Source organism: Meles meles, chromosome 5 (genome assembly GCF_922984935.1).
Source record: "Meles meles chromosome 5, mMelMel3.1 paternal haplotype, whole genome shotgun sequence".
Classification (NCBI taxonomy): Eukaryota; Metazoa; Chordata; class Mammalia; order Carnivora; family Mustelidae; genus Meles; species Meles meles.
In genome coordinates this window covers 11,135,873-11,153,748 of record NC_060070.1, presented here as the reverse complement: position 1 = coordinate 11,153,748, position 17,876 = coordinate 11,135,873, and positions in this window count along the sequence as shown.

Below are 17,876 nucleotides of genomic sequence, written 5' to 3'. Positions count from 1 at the left end.
TTAACAAGACCTAAACTGCAATAACTGGGCCGAAAAACCATGGATAAAGCATTCAAAGTCCAAAGAGAAAAACAATCCTCTTAGAATTCAAAACCCAGCCAAACTATAATTGAAAAATGAGGACATTAGACAGTTTTTAATTAGCAAAACTTCACTTAAAAAATACAACTGATTATTACTTTAGCAAGGCAGAAGGAAAGATTGAGATGCAAGAAAGTTGAGCAAGGAAATTTGTAAATATGTGTATTCATAAAGAAGCTTTGGCTGCATAAAGGGGTAATAATGACATACAGAGGTGAAAATAAGGTACAACTAAAACATTGGACAAAAATATTATGAAAGTTGAAACAGTTTAAATTAAAACAGTCTAAGGATTAGTCACGTGTAAAGTTATCAGTCAGGAAGTGTGCAAATATAATGCTCTAACTCAGCATGAATGCAGGCATACTGGAGAGATACTGTGGGTTTGGTGCCAGACCACCACAATAAAGTGATTACTGCAACAAAGTGAGTCAAATGAATTTTTTGGTTTGCCCGTGTATGTAAAGTTATGTTTATGGTATACTATAGTCTATTAAGTGTGCAATGGCATTGTGTCTAAAAAATAATATACATACCTTAATTTAAAATACCTTATTACTAAAACAATGCTAACCATCATCTGAGCTCTCAGTGAGTTAATTTTTTTTTTGTTGGTGGAGGATCTTGCCTCCACACTTCTGACTGCTGACTGATCAGGGTGGTGCTTGCTGAAGGGCGGGGCAACTGTGGCAGTTTCTTAAAATCAGACAACAATGAAGTTTGCTCCATCAGTTGACTCTTCCTTTCATAAACAATTTTTCTGTAGCATGTGATGCTGTTTGATAGAATTTTACCCACAGTAAAACTTCTTTCAAATCTTTTTCATTTCAACAATCTTCACACATCTTCACCCAGTAGATTCCATCTCAAGAAACCAATTTCTTTGCTCATCCATTAGAAGGAACTCTTCATCCATCCAAGTTTTATCATGACATGGCAGCAATTCAGTCTCATCTTCAGGCTCCACTTAAATTCTAGTCCTTGTGCTGTTTCCACCACATCTGCGTTTACTTCCTCCCCTGAAGTCTTAAACCCCTCAAAGTCATCCATGAGGGTTAGAATCAACTTCTTCCAAACTCTTGTTAATGTTGGTATTTTAACCCCTTCCCATGAATCACAAGTGTTCTGAAGAGCAGCTAGAATGGTGAATCCTTTCCAGATTTTAAATTTACATTGCCCAGATCCATCAGAGGAATCATGATCTATGGCAGCTATAACCTTATGAAATATATTTCTTCAATAATAAGAACATGAAAATCAAAATTCTTCCTTGACCCATGAGCTGCAGAATGGATGTTGTGTTCGCAGGCATGAAAACAAAAGTAATCTCATTGTCCATCTCCATCAGAGCTCTTGGATGACTGGGTACATTGTTAATGAATAGTAATATTTTGAAGGTAAGCTTTTGTTCTGAGCGGTATGTCCCAACAGTGGGCCTAAAATATTCAGTAAACCAAGTCATAAACAGATGTGCTGTCATCTAGGCTTCATTGTTCCATTTATAGAACACAGGCAGAGAGGAAGAGTGAATTTAGCATAATTCTTAAGGGCCCTAGAATTTTGGAATGGTAGATGAGCACTGGCTTCAACTTAGTCACTAGCTGTATTAGCCCTTACGAAGAGAGTCAGCTGGCCCTTTGAAGATTTCAAGGCAGGCATTGACTTCTCTCTAGTTATGAAAGTTTGAGATGGCATCTTCTTCCAACAGAAGGCTGTTTCATCTACATTATAAATTCATTGCATAATGTAGCCATCTTCATGAACTATCATAGCTAGATCTATCATAGCTAGATCTTCCAGATAACTTGCTGCTGCTTCTACATAAGCACCCGCTGCTTCACCCTGCACTTGTATGTCCTGGAGATGGCTTCCTTTCTTAAACTTCATGAACCCCACCTCTGCTAACTTCAGACTTTTCCTCTGTAGCTTCCTTTCACCTCTTAGCCTTCACAGAATTGAAGACTTAGGGCCTTGCTCTTAAATGAGGCTTTGGCTTATGGGAACATTTTAGCTGGTTTGATCTTCTGTCCAGACCACTAAAAGTTTCTCCTAGTCAGCAATAAAGTTGTGGGGTTTTTTTCCCTCGCCATTCATGTATTCTTCACTAGAGTGGTGTTTTTAATTTCCTTCACAACTCTTTTTTATCCTTTTTTCTTTCTTTCTTTCTTCCTTTTTTTTTTTTTTTTTTTTTTGCATTCACAACTTGGCTGTTTGTCAAAAGAGACCTAGCTTTTGTATCCCAGCCTTTGATGTGCCTTCCTCACTAAGCTCAACCATTTTTAGCTTTTGATTTAAAGTGAGGGTCATGTAATTCTTCCCTTTCCCTTGAACACTTAGAAACCATGGTAGGGCTATGAATTAGCCAAATCTCAATATTGTCGTATCTCGGGGAATAGGGAAGCCTGAGGAGAGGGAGAAAGACTGGGGAAGAGCCAGTCAGTGGAATGGTCAGAAGACATACACATTCATTGATTAAGTTCACAGTATTATATGGGTACAAATATATGGGTGCACCCCAAAACAATTACAATAGTAACATCACAGATCACTTATCACAGATCACCATAACAGATATAATAATAATGAAAAAGTTTGAAATACTGCAAGAATTACCCAAATGTGACACCAAGACACAAAGTGAACAAATATTTTTGGAAAAATGGTACCCATATATTTGCTCAACACACAGTTGCCACAAACCTTCAATTTATTTTAAAAAATTGTATCTGTGAAGCTCAAGAACATGAAGTGCAATAAAACAAGGGATGCCTCTATTAAGTTTCATGTTACAATTTTAGGATAACCAGTAAAAGAACAGGAATAGGATGCAGTTTCCAAAGAAATTGGAATGTAGAGAGAAAGAAAATAGGAAAAACTAAGTCAACCAGTAAAGTAGAAGACAGAAAAGCTAAAGCAAAGACAGAGTAAGTAAAAAGCAAAATGAAATCTGTAATCATAATAGATGGAGATCTACCAGGTAAAAGAAAGACTCACTGGTTTCTTCTTAAAAATCAAAATCTTGTTGTATGTTTTTATAAGAGATATGCTTAAAACATAGTATTACAGAAAGGTTAGAAATATAAGAATAGAGAAAAGAGATACCAGAAAAACACAAACCCAAAGAAAGCTGGTATAGCTATGTAAAATGAGGTAAAACAAACTTTAAATCAAAATGTATTAGCAGAGGAAAAGATGTTCATTATGTAGTATTGAAAGTTCACCAGGAATATATTATAATTTTTTTATTTTCTTTTTTTTTTTTTTTTGAGAGTGAGAGAGAGAATCTTCCTTTTAACACTTTTTTTTAAATTAACATATAGTGTATTATTAGCCCCAGGGGTACCGGTCTGTGAATCATCAAGCTTACACACTTTACAACACTCACCATAGCACATATGCTCCCCAGTGTCCATAATCCAACCACCCTCTCCCTACCCCCCTACCCCAAGCAACCCTCAGTTTTTCCTGTGAAATTAAGAGTCTCTTATAGTTTGTCTCCTTCCTGATCCCATCTTGTTTCATTTTTTCCTTCCCTACCCCTCAAACCCCCCACATTGCCTCTCAAATTCCTCACATCAGAGAGATCATATGGTAATTGTCTTTCTCTGATTAACTTATTTCACTCAGCATAATACCCTCTAGTTCCATCCACGTCATTGCAAATGGCAAGATTTCATTTCTTTTGATGGCTGCGTAGTATTCCATTGTGTATATATAGCACTTCTTTATCCATTCATCTGTTGATGGACATCTAGGTTCTTTCCATAGTTTGGCTGTGAAAGATATTATAATTTTAAACTGTATTTTATAACACAGTTCATAATATATAGAATTATTAAAATTATAAGAGAAAAAGACGCACAAACATTGTGGGAGATTTTACCAGTGTCTCTGAATGCCTGGTAGATAGAATAGAATAAAACATAGAAAGGGTATGGAAGATCTTCCCAGAGGTTGCAGAAGAAGGATAGTAGAGAATAACATGATTACTAAGAAAATATATATATAAAACTAAATGCTCAAATTAGAAAATATACATTATTTTCAAATACATTAAAACTATTTTTTTAGGGGCACCTGGGTTGCTCAATGAGTTAAGGATCTGACTTTTGATTTGAGCTCAGGTCATAATCTCAGGGTCTTGGGATTGAGCCCCATGTCATGCTCCGAGCTCAGAGAGGAGTCTGCTTGAGATTTTCTTTTTCCCTCTCCCTCTGCCCCTCCCCCTGCTCATGTAGTCTCTCTCTCTCTCTCTCAGATAAATAAATCTTTTAAAATATCTATATATTTTTAAATTATGATGTTTTTATGGACCACATGTTTGTGTCTCCCTAAAGTCATGTTGAAGTCCATCCCCCAGTGTGATGGTATTTGGAAGTGGAGCCTTTGGGAGGTGATTAGGTCAAGATGAGGTCAGGAGGATGGTCCTTGATGGAATTAGTGCCCTCTGAAGAGGAGGAAGAGGCCATTGTGAGGACAAAGCAAGAGGGCAGCTGTGTGCAAAGCAGAAAGTAGGCTCTCACCAGAAAAGACATCTGCTGGCACATTGACCTTGGACTTCCAGCCTTCAGAACTGTGATAAAAGAAGTGTTTGTTAAGCCAACAGTCTGTGGTATTTGTTATAGCAGTCAGTGCTAACTAGGACAAGAACATAACTGAGATATGGGACTTCAAGGTCTTCACTCTAAACAGCATTTGCCAGACTTTTTTCTAGAAGCATCATATTCTACTCAGGACCCCAATTAGAGAGCAGTAATACAAATTCTGGAGAGGCTTCTGTAAAAAAAGGAAGGATACTTGAAAGTTTTACAAAGTGACTCCTTAAATCCAAACCAGTGGCCATAAGTCTATATAGTCATTTTCATTGAAGGGACTAAGATGAGCAATCATTTACATTTTGGAAAGAGAGAAGAGGATATGATGAGAGCATTCTCTAAAGTGATTTTCTCTTCAGTGAGCTCAAGTACAGGGAGAAGAATGTAAAGTAATGATACAGAAGCCAAGAGACCATGTACAGTGGATTCATGGGATCCTTGGGAACAGGCCCCTCTCCATCTCTTGGGACCACTTGGCCTTTCATCCACCTGCAGTCTGCATGTCTGCTGCCTTCTCCCCTCCCTGCAGACCAGTATCCCACGTGCATCCATCAGCCTGCCACGGTCCCAGACAGTCACTCCAGACTCTAAGTTTATATGGCCAGCACACTGGCAGCAGTGTCTCCCATTTTCATAATTTCAAATTACAGGAAAGAGCCGTACCATATAAGACCTAAGTCCCCAGACAGCACGGAGCCAGGAGTCTTCCACCTCTGGCCAATTTTCAAAGGCCAAGAGAAGTGGCAGGTTTTAATGGGGCATGGCCGCTTGGAGCAGGAAAGGCTGTGTGCATAGAAGTTCCATAATGGAACTCCCCTATCCATTGAGTAACAGCGAATCACTCTCCTCCATTTCCAAGAAGAAAAGAAGGATGTAATTTGCAAGAGAAGACATGAACATTGATAAAGAACTTACCTAATGGAGCACTTGTGATCTCCTGGATATTCCTTTAACAAGTGTCTACTAAACACCTTGTTTACATTTTTTTTATTTTTTTATTTATGACAGAGAGAGATCACAGGCAGAGAGGCAGGCAGAGAGAGTGAGAGGGAAGCAGGCTCCCTGCCAAGCAGAGAGCCCGATGTGGGACTCGATCCCAGGACCCTGAGATCATGACCTGAGCCGAAGGCAGCAGCTTAAACCACTGAGCCACCCAGGCGCCCCCCTTGTTTACATTTTAATACCACATGCCAGACATGGAACAGGGCTGGGGTGATGTCAAGGCAATGCTGCCTGTGAAGAACTCCTCATGTAATGGAGTACATTATTAAGAAAAGCTGTGTCATCTGCTTCTCCAGAAAATTTAAAGAGTGATCCTTCCAGAGAATTTCCAATACACGATAGTCCAAGTTCCTCACACAACTCCTGTACATCCTCCAGAAATAGTTCCAAGCTCCTGCTTGCACACTCCTCTGTGCATGAGCCTTGGCTTTCTTGGTACCTCTGGCAATCTCCACTTCATCTCAGGAAAACCCTTGTGGAAAGGTAATCAGAAAGCAATCGAGCACCTTTGTGTTTTGCTTACGTTTCCTTTAACCAAATTTGGGGACCACCCAGTCCATTTCCTCTTCCACTGTTTGAGAGCCAGGATTTCCCAGCACATGCGGTCAGGAGGGGACAGAGTTCGATGTCTTCGGCGTGAGGGTGAGTTGTTACCACCAACACCATCTGTTTTGCAGACACGGGCTGCTGGCTTTACACCACAGCCCCTGCCTCTGGGCTGCTCACAGAACATCACAAGCGTATTAGTCCTAATGCACTACTACATTTCTGCAAGGAAATAAAACACTATTCCCTGGTGGGAAAGTTAAAGCCCAGTAAGAGGACTTAACCCATTGCACAAAATTACTGATGAGAGAGTCCTGAGCTCCTAATTCCCAGTCCCTTGTGAGAAACAGAAAACCCACAGCCAGCCTTCAAAACTCTCCAGGTGCAATCCCAGAGTCACCTGTTTCTAATTATCCCTGTTTGTGCGATGAGTTACTGATTATGAGAGTCAAAAGAAGGGAACCAGGAGAAAGCTGAAGTACAGTCTCTTGAAAGGGTGTGAAGGATACAAAGGAGTAGCCCCATGGGGGGACCCAACCACATCAGCTCCTCTCAGCCTTCTCCTCTGTCAGGCATTCCCCAGAACCAGGCTTCCTACTGGTCCTGGAAACCCCTCCACATGGCTTGTCTGCATATCATTTCTCTTTGATTGGCTGAGGGGAGCCAAGAGAGCTCTATGCGAGAAGAGAGCAGGAGGCTTCCTACAAACTCGCTTGGGCATTGGGGAATCAGCCCGTGAGAGGCGGAAACCCGATCTAACACCAATCTTCCGAAGAGGTTTGGTTAACAACGCAGCAGAAGGGCTATTTTCTACCTTGGCTGCTCTAGAATCCAGCCTTCCCCAGGGACCCTGAGGTCAGCAATGTAATGATCCCCAAGGGGGCTTGGTTAAAGTACCACTCAATTTTCCACGATAAAGATACATCTCAGAGAGGGCAATTATGACTATGACTTTGTTTCGACAGTTCTGCTTCTAGAACTTATTGTGAAGGCTTCCCCACGCCCAAAAAAATCTTGATCCAAAATAAATGGATCAAACTGTATGAAGCATTCCATCAAATGAAGTCCATTGACCTTTCTTTTTTTTTTTTTTGTAATATTTTATTTATTTGACAGAGAGAAATCACAACTAGGCAGGCAGAGAGAGAGGAGGAAGCAGGCTCCCCGCGGAGCAGAGAGCCCAATGTGGGCCTCGATCCAAGGACCCTGGGATCATGACCTGAGCCAAAGGCAGAGGCTTTAACCCACTGAGCCACCCAGGCGCCCCTCCATTGACCTTTCTGATTCTTTTTTTCTAAGAGCAGCAAATGTGTGTCTTGCCAACCACCTTTCTAACCAGGAGGGCCAGTAAAAGTGCCCTGAGACTCCTCCATATTGTGGTCCCACCATACATTTTACATTTATTAGCTGAGGGACCTTGGGAAAGTTATTTATTTCATGTAAGTCTATTTCCCCAACTGTAATCTAAGGATGACAACACTACCCATCATGGTCGTGAAGATTAAACAAGAAAATGTAATTCCATTTGGTAACCACCACAGTAATAATTGTTTCAAGCAAAGAGTCATCAATAGATGCTAAAATCGGTGGGTCAAAGTATGATAAGAAACAGGATATTTACACAGTCTCAAAGAATCTCCCCCAGAAGACACTTATTAAGTACTAAGTGAAAAATAATAACTTCATCATGAAGAAACAAACAGACATCACCCTAGTCAAGAGACCAAAGGTTATAGCACCACTAGTAATGGAACAGAGCTACTGATAAACAATATTGAGAAGACACAACAACACAACTGTCCTGCTAAAATCACATAACCTGACTCTAATCATGGGGAAACACCTGACACACTCTAATTAAGAGATAGTCTACAAAATAACTGGCTTATATTCTTCTAAAATATCAAACTCATAGAAATAGTATCATCCCCAAATACCTGGCACCTGTGAGTAAGTTACCTTGTATGGTAAAAGTGTCTTTCTAGATGTGGAGATCATCCTGGATTATCTGGATGGGTCCAATCTAATCAGATGAGGCCAGAAAAAAGATGAGGCCAAAAAGCCAAGACATGCCTTCTCAAGTTGTGGTCAGAGATGGGAAAATGAAAGGAGCATCTGAGAGCTGTGATCATCTGAGAGGGTCTCAGTGCAGCTGGACATCTGGTTTCCAAGGTGGAGGAAGAGGCCACATGTCCAGGACTAAAGGTGGCATCTAGGAGCTGGAAAATGCAAGGAAACAGATTCTCACCTCAAGGCTCCAGAAAGTAATGAGCCCTACTGATACCTTGATTTTAGCCCAGAGAGACCACATCAGACTGCAAGATAACACGGTGGTGTTGCTAAAGCCACTAATTGTACAGTAACTTGTTATAGCAGCAGTGGAAAATTAATAGTCCTGAGAGAAAAGAATGAGAAAATGTTACAGATTAAAGGAGACTGAAGAGGTGTGACACCTCCAAAGAATGTTTCTCTGGGTTGAATCCTGGGCCAGAAAATTTATATTAGTTGGGCAGTTGAAAATTCTGCATGAGGTCTGTAGAGTTTGGTATCAATACAATAATAGTATTGCATCAATGTTGATTTTCTGATTTGGGTTATTGAACCAGTTGTGGAAGAGAATGATATTGTTTTAGGAAAAACACACCAAAGTATTTGGAGGTAAAAGGGCAACATACCTGTAACTTATTGTCAAGTGTTTCAGAAAAATATATGTGTGTGGATGTGATGTACACATGATATATGGATACATAGATGTTGGCAGGTACAGAGAGAGAGAAAGAGGATTATGGAAAAATGTTAGTCTTCACTGACTCTGTGTTGTGAAGAATATGCAGAAGTTCTTTTTACTATTATTGCAGCTTTTTTATATGTCTGAAATTTTTCAAAGTCAGAAATTTGAAAAAGTGAAAAATGTACTTAAAATATAGCCCCCTACCTGGCATGCCACAGTTTTCCAGTGAATCTACAGCTTTGCTTTTCTTTCTGGGTCTAGCACCCTCCTTGTCCATGGCAGGAGAGAGTCAATGCGGTGCAGTGGCTAGAAGCACAGTTGACCTTGGAGCTTAACTGGGTTTGAATCCTAGCTTGGCTACTTACTAGGTGTGTGACTCTGGACAAGGCACTTAACCACTGAGATGAGGCTGAGATGAATTGATGTGTAAATACATAGAAGAGCCCTAGGCATAAAATCAGCTCTATGTACATTGGGCTACTCCATGGTGGGTTCTAAGAGGATATCAGAAAGATGCTTGTCTGAACAGCCATCTGCATACTGCTCTAGCCTGCTGTCAGGGTTCTACCATTATACTTATCATTTTAGCTTAGGGCTTATTTATTGCCTAAAGTCACTGAGTCATATCTATTACTTAGACGTTGGGATGTAGATGGATCTGCCAGAGTTTTTACTAAGAGCAGATCCCTATAACATGAAGAAAGACAGCCAAAAGGACTGATTCTAAGGAATATGTCTTGCTCCATGGAGGAGAGTAACACTGAAAAGGTAAACGCCATATGAAAGCTAAACTGATTACTACAAATCAATTCCATTTTATTATCTGGAGCATAACTCTCAGAGAAGATCACATACAAAGGAACCAGAGTCAGACTGACATGAGATTTCTCAACAGCAACACTGAATTCGAGAAGATAATGGAACAACACTTTAAAAATACTGAAAGAAAAGAACTTTGAACTATTATGTTGTACTTATCTGAATTGCCACTCAAATGTAAAGACAGAATAAAAGTATAAATGATTTGTCACAAAATGATCTATATTGAGAACATTTGGGGAGAAAAAACACAAATATGAAAAGAAATAAGAGCAAGCTAGGCTGCAAGTAGTATGGAGAGGAAAGATAATCAAAATTTATTGTGGTCTTAATTTTTCCCAATTAAAGCTTGGCACTAAATTAACAGGAAAAAATATACCCATAAAAAAAGTTAAATTCTAGCCAATATTTTCATGAGTATTCTTTTAGAACAAGGATATAGAATTTGATTAGTTTAAGAAACCAATAGGGATAAACAGAAGTAACAGAAGCTTAAGTTAAAAACAAACACCAGAACAAAAAATAGCATGTAAAACTATTAAGGTGAAGAATAAATTTCAATCCACTCAGTGGAAGATAGGAAGAGATAAATATAGGAAGACAAATAGAAAATAGAAGATAGCAGAAAAAAATCTTATTATCATAGTAGTTATATTAAATCTAAATGAGTTATACTACTAAGTAAAGAAAACAGAACACAAATACATGGATGTTAAAGAACTTGCTACTAAACAATGAATGGGTCAACCAAGAAATCAAAGAAGAAATAAATAATTACATGGAAACAAATGAAAAGAAAAACTCAATGGTCAAAAATCTTTGGAGTGCAGCAAAATCAGTTCTGAGAGGGAAGTTTATAACATTACATACATACCTCAAGAAGCACGAAAAATTTCAAATAAACAACCTAACCTTACACCTAAACAAGCTAGAAAATGAGCAACAAACAAAACCCAAAGCCAGCAGAAGGAAGGAAATAATAAAGATTAGGGCATAAATAAATTATATAAAAACTTAAAAAACAAACAAAAAAACAGATCAATGAAACCAGGAGCTGGTTCTCTGAATAATCAACAAAATTGATAAACCTCTAACTAGATGCGTAAGAGAGAGAGAGAGAAAGAACACAAACAAAATCACAAATGAGAGAGGAGAAATAACAACCAACAACACATAAATACAAATGTAAGAGAATACTATGAAAAATTATATGCCAAAAAATTGGACATCCTAATGGATAAATTCCTAGCAACATATAAACTACCAATGCTGAACCAGGAAGAAATGGAAATTTTGAACAGACTGCTTACTAGCAAGGAAATTAAATCAGTAATCAAAAAAACCAACAAACAAGTCCAGGGCTTCATAGGACATTTAAAGAAGAATTAATACTTTTTTTTTTTTTCAAACCATTTCAGAAAATAGAAGAGGAAAACTTCCAGATGCATTCTATGAGGCCAGCATTACCCTGATACCAAAACCAGATAAAGAAACCACCAAAAAAAGAGAACTACTGGCCAATATCTCCAATGAACATAGATGTAAAAATCCTCAACAAAATACTAGCAAACCAAATCCAACAATGCTTTAAAGAAAATCATTCACCATTATCAAGTGAGATTTATTCCCAAGTTGCAAGGGTGATCCAATATTTGCAAATCAATCAATGTGATACAACACATCAATAAGAGAAAGGATAGAAACCATGTGATCATTTCAGTAGATGCAGAAGAAGCATTTAACAAAGTACAACAATGATTCATGATAAAAAGCCTCAACAAAGTAGGTGTAGAGGGAACATACCTCAACATAACAAAGGCTTATATGAAAAACCCAGAGCAACTATCATACTCAATTGTGAAAAACTGAGAGCTTTTCCCCTAAGGTCAGGAACAAAACAAAGACGTCCACTCTCACCACTTTTACTCAACATAGTACTGAAAGTCCTAGCCACAGCAATGAGACAAGAAAAAAGAAATAAAAGTCATCCAAGTCAGTAAGGAAGAAGTAAAACTTTCATTATTTGCAGATGATATGATACTACATATAGAAAACCTTAAAGACTTCCCCCAAACAACTATTAAAACTGATAAATGAATTCAGTAAGGTCACAAAACACAAAATCAGTAGATTTCGGTCACATTTTCTATACACTGATAATGAAGCAGCAGAAAGAGAAATTAAGAAAACCATCCAATTTACAATTGCACCAAAACTAGTAAAATACCTAGGAGTAAACTTAACCAAGGAGATGAAAGACCTGTACTCTGAAAACTATAAATCACAGATGAAAAAATTCAAGACAATGGGAAGACATTTCATGATCATAGATTGGAGAACAATAATGTCAAAATGTCCTAACAACCTAAAGCAATCTACAGATTTAACGCAATTCCTATCAAAATACCAACAGCATTTTTCACAGAATCAATTGTAAAATTTGTATGGAACCACAAAAGATCCTGAATAGCCAAAATAATCTTGTAAAAAAATAATAAAGACGGAGGTATCACAATTCCAGTTTCAAGTTACACTACAGAACTGTAGTAATCAAAACAGTATGGCACTGAAACAAAAATAGACACATAGATCAATAGAACAGAACAGAGATCCCTAAAACAAGCCCACAGTTATGTGGTCAATGCATCTCCAACCAAAAGGGGCATGAATATGCCATGGGGAAAAAACAGTCTCTTAAACAAATGGTGTTGGGAAAACTGGTCACATTCAAAAGAATGAAACTGGACCACTTTCTTATACCATACACAAGGATAAATTCAAAATGGATTAAAGACATAAATGTGAGAATTAAAACCAAAAAAATCCTAGGAGAGAGCATAGGCAGTAACTTCTCTGAGATTAGCAAAAGCAACACTTTTCTTTATGTGCCCTCCTGAAGCAAGGGAAATAAAAGCAAAGTAAATTATTGGGACTACATCAAAATAAAATCTTCTACACAGTGAAGGAAACAATCAACAAAACTAAAAGACAGCCTACTGAATGGGAGAAGATATTCGCAAATGACATATTCAGTAAAGGGTTAGTATCTAAAATATACAAAGAACTAATACAATTCAATACCCAAAAAGCAAAGAATCCAATTTAAAAATGGGCAGAAGAAGTAAAAAGATAATTCTTCAAAGAAGGCACCCAGGTGGCTGACAGACACATGAAAAGATGCTCAACATCACTCATCATCAGGGAAATGCAAATCAAAACTGCAGTGAGATATCACTTCACACCTGTCAGAATGGCTGAAATCAGAAACACAAGAAACAACAAGTGTTGGCGAGGATGCGAAGAAAAAGGAACTCTCTTGCACTGCTGATGGGATTGCAAAATAATGCAGCCACTGTGGAAAATAGTATGAAGATTCCTCAAAAAGTTAAAAATGGAACTACCCTATGGTTCAGTAATCACACTACTAAGTATTTACCCCCCCCCAAAAAAATACAAAAACACTATTTCAAAGGGATACATGCACTCTTATGTCTATAGCAGCATTATTTATAATAGTCAAGATATGGAAGCAGCAATTGATGTGTCCATAGACTGATGCATGGATAAAGAAGATGTGGTGTATATATATATCACACTTCCACATAATTCCACATAAATGTGGAATTTAAGAAACAGAACAGAGTGCCTGGGTGGCTCAGTTGGTGAGCATCTAACTCTTTAGGTTCAGGTCATGATCTCAGGATCCTGAGATTGAGCCCTGTGTGGGGCTCCATGCTCAGCAGGAGTCTGCTGGGATTATCTCTCTCCCTCTCTCTCTGCCCCTCTCCCTGTTCTCTCTCTCTCCCTCTTCCTCTGCCCCTCCCCCTGTTTGTGTGAGCTCTCTATCTCCCTCTAAAATAAATAATAAATCTTAAAAAAAAAAAATAGTAGGGATGCCTGGGTGGCTCAGTTGGTTAAGCATCTGCCTTCAGCTTAGGTCATGATCCCAGGTCCTGGGATGGAGCTTGCATCTGACTTCCTGTTCAGCAGGGGTTCTCCTTCTCCCTCTGCCTCTTCCCCCACATATACTCTCCCTCTCTCTATCAAATAAATAAATAAAATATTTAATAGAAATAAATAGTATTTTTGAAAAGACACAAAACAAACAAGCATGGGGGATCAAAAGAGAGACAGGCAAGCCAAGAAACAGACTCTTCACTATAGAAAGCAAATGGATGGTTACCAGAGAGGAGGTGGGGATTGGGGGAAATAGGTGATGAGAATTAAGGAATGCACTTGCTGTGATAAGGGCAGGCAGGGTGTTACATGGAAGTGTTGAATCATTATAATGTACACCTGAAACTAATATTACACTGTATGTTAACTAACTGGAATTTAAATAAACACTTAAAAAATTCTTTTTAATTTTAAATAATATAAAAATAAAGTTCAAAAAAGGAACCAAAAAAAAAAAAAAAAAGGAGTGCACTTGCCATAATGAGCATTGAGAAATATACAGAACTGTTAAATCACTATATCGTACATGTGAAACTAATATAAAACTGTGTGTTAACTATACTGGAATTAAATTATAAGCTTTCAAAAAAAAAAAAAAAAAGAAGAGTCACTGAAATTAAAAACCTAAGGTCCAGGATGCCTGGGTGGCTCAGAGGGTTGAGCACCCAACTCTTGGTATGATGAGCTCAGGTCATGACCTTGGGATCCTGAGATCACACCCCACATCAGACTCTGTTCTCAGCACAGAGTCTGCTTGAGATTTTCTCTCTCCCTCTCCCTCTGCCCCTCTCCTCTCTCTCTCTCAAATAAATAAATAAAATCAGGGGGGTGGGGAACCTAGTAGTCCAACTGTCTCTTGTCTACATTAACAGACTTAAAACAAAAAGTCACAGGAAAATTGACAATACAATAATACCCCTATTGCTTTAAACTATTATATTATCCTGTCTTATTTTAGACTTTTGATCCATCCGTCCCAATAATTCCACTTCTGATGATTATATGTGGCCCAGTTTTTGATGTCTTCTATTTCTCAGGTATCCTGTCACCCTGACTAGTGAGTTCATGTTTCCTGGAGATATCAACTACTCAGTGAAGGATTTGGGGGTGGGGGGAGCAGGGGACAGGGAGAGTCAGTGGTCAAAGGCAGGCTCCCATCTGGGTGGAAGTAGAAAGGACCCCAAGAGAAAACTTCCAGGCACCAAAGAGTCATTTGGGTCACCTCTTTTCTCCCACCCCCTGGGCAAATCTTATGATTAGAACTTTACTTGCAAACAACAAGCTGCCTGGGAAGAATATGACATCCCTGGGTCAGGGTCTCTTAACCGGCCCCACAAAAGAATCACCTGAGGAGCTTTTGACAATCCTAAGGCCATGATCTTACAATGAGAAATGCTGATTGGTTCACTAGTGTGGAATGAGGTCTGGGAAATGGGTGTGTAAACTCCAGTAATTCCAAAGTACAGCCAAGGCTGAAAGGCATCTGGTGTCATCCGTCAGTCCTGAGTGTATGAAGAAGCAAGTGGCCAAGGCAGTTGCCTGCAGTCCCTCCACACGGGTGTTCATCAAGTCCTTGCCCAGCGAGTCCAGCCCTGATCTGCAAGCACCTGCATCTACTGTCTGGACTTGTTTTCACTTAGGGGACTAACAACGATTGTCCCAAAGTCACATGTGTCCCAAAGCCACACTAATCCTATGCTCTGCCTTATGTCCCCAGCCACACCTCAACCCAGCTTAAGAGCCTACATGTATCAGTAATCTCCCTCAAGTTTCTCTCTTGTTTGGGTTTTGTTTTTATTTTGCATTTTTGTCATTGCTGTTTAGTTTCTGAATTCCATGTTAACTTTTAGTTGCTCCAGAGTTGATTTTTGAGAAAGGAGCCAGTAGCCCATGTTAGTTTGCCATCTGACAAAACCCCAAGCCTGAAGGCCAAGAGGTTGTTTGCTTTTGTGCCTTTATAAACCCAGAGGGAGAACAGGAAAACTGCTGGAAAGCAGAAATATAAGGGATAATTGCCCTAGCAGACCTGAAAAAGCCAAATCTTAAGCTAACAGTGGGAAAATCTAAGAACCAGTGAGATTTGCACTGCAGACACCTTAAAAGGCTCAGAATTGGCAACAGCAACAACCTCTAGAACTGGCGAGGGAAGGAGAAGTGACTGCAATCCACGGGACTGGGCAAGAGCTGTCTGAGAAGCAGTAGGAGCCCTAGAGCCACTTCTCAAGTCCATACATATGAGCAGCAACCCCTCAACAATGTGAGGGAACCCCAGAGGTTTGGTCTCTGGAGGGGAGAAAACAGAGTGTGGACTAGGAGCAGAGCAACACAGCTGAGGACATGGGCACAGGGAATAAATCAACATGAATACTCAATGTGCAAGTTGGGAGTGCCAGTCCTCTTTGCCCCTCAACTTCCAGAAATCTGCAGCCAGACTTCTACTCTCTAGGCAAGAGACTAGCAACTTTCTCTCTGAGGAGTCTGATCAGCCCATGAGGAATGATCTAGACTAATTCCAGGGTTCCCTAACAAACAGTCCACCTATAGCATCCTAGAGCAAAGCTCAAAATTGACACAGCCCACTCAGACAACTCTATTGTCCTCATTTTTAATCATGAACAGAGAAGCTAGGATGACAAGACATTTATGGAAAATCTCTAACATTGAAGGAAACCAAGATAAATAGGATACAGTAAAAATAAATAAAGACATAAATAAAGAAATAAATAGGTAAGAGCAGCCTGAAGTAAGAAAACAAAATACAGAAAGAAGAAACTTCTAAAAATGTAACTATCATGCCTATAATCAGAGAAGTAAGAAAAGATATTATATCCAGGACATAAGAATAGATTTCTAATTATTTTCTTACAGAAGGGAGGAAGGCATTCAGATAAGGGAAAAAATACCTTAGAAATTAAAATGATAGCAAACAAAAGCTTCAAAAGGAGTAAAATACTTAAGAATCTTATTTTATTTATTATATAATACTTAAGAGACAAAAGATTGTACATGAAAGTCTAGAAAACACTGATTTAAAAAAAATTTATCTTTCAATAATAATGGGTTTATTTAATTTTTTTATTTTATTGACATATAATGAATTATTTGTTTCAGGGTTACAGGTCTGTGATTCATCAGTCTTACACAATTCACAGCACTCACCATAGCACATACCCTTCCCCAAAATCCATCACCCAGCCACCCAATCTCCCCCCCATCTCCAGCAACCCTCAGCTTGTTTCCTGAGATTGAGAGTCTCTTATGGCACTGACGAAAAATTTTAAAAGACACATATAAATGGAAAAGCATCCCATGTTCATTGATCAGAAGACTTACATTATTGGATGTATAGGCAATAAGATGTACATCTACCCAAAGTGATGTGAAGATACAATGCAATCTCTATCAGACATCCAACAGCAACTTTTTTCAGAAATAGAAACACCCATCCTAAAATCCATGCAGAATTACAAGGGACCCAGAATAGCCAAAACAATCATGAAAAGAAGAACAAAGTAAGACTCACACTTCCTGATTTCAAAACTTACTATGAAGTTACAATAATCAAAACCATGTGGTACTAGCATAAGGACAAACATATAAAACAAGACACTAGAAGAGAGAAAGCCCAGAGATAAATCCTTATGTTTATAGTCTATTAATTTTTTAAAAGGTTAAAAGACCATTCAATGAGGAAAGGACAGTTTTTCCAATAAATTGTGCTAGGGAAACTAGATATCTACATGCAAAAATACAAAGTTGGGCTGTTACCTAAACATACATAAAATTTAATGAAAATGGTTCAAAGACTTCAACTTAAGAGCTTTATAAAAACTACAAAACTCTTAGAGAAAACCATTGGGGATGATCATCATGGCACTGGACTTGACAATAATTTCTTGGATATGACACTAAAAGCAAAGGCAACAAAAGAAAAAATAGATAAATTGGACTTTACCCAGAAGAAAAACTTCTGTTCATCAAAGGATAATTCTGCCAGAGAAAAAAGGTAATCATAAAATGGAAAAAAAGATGTGCAAATCACTATCTGATAAGAGATCTCTATCCAGAATATATAAATAACTCACAAGGCTTAACAGCAATAAAACAATGTAATTTAAAAATGGGAAAACAGCTTGAACAGGCAT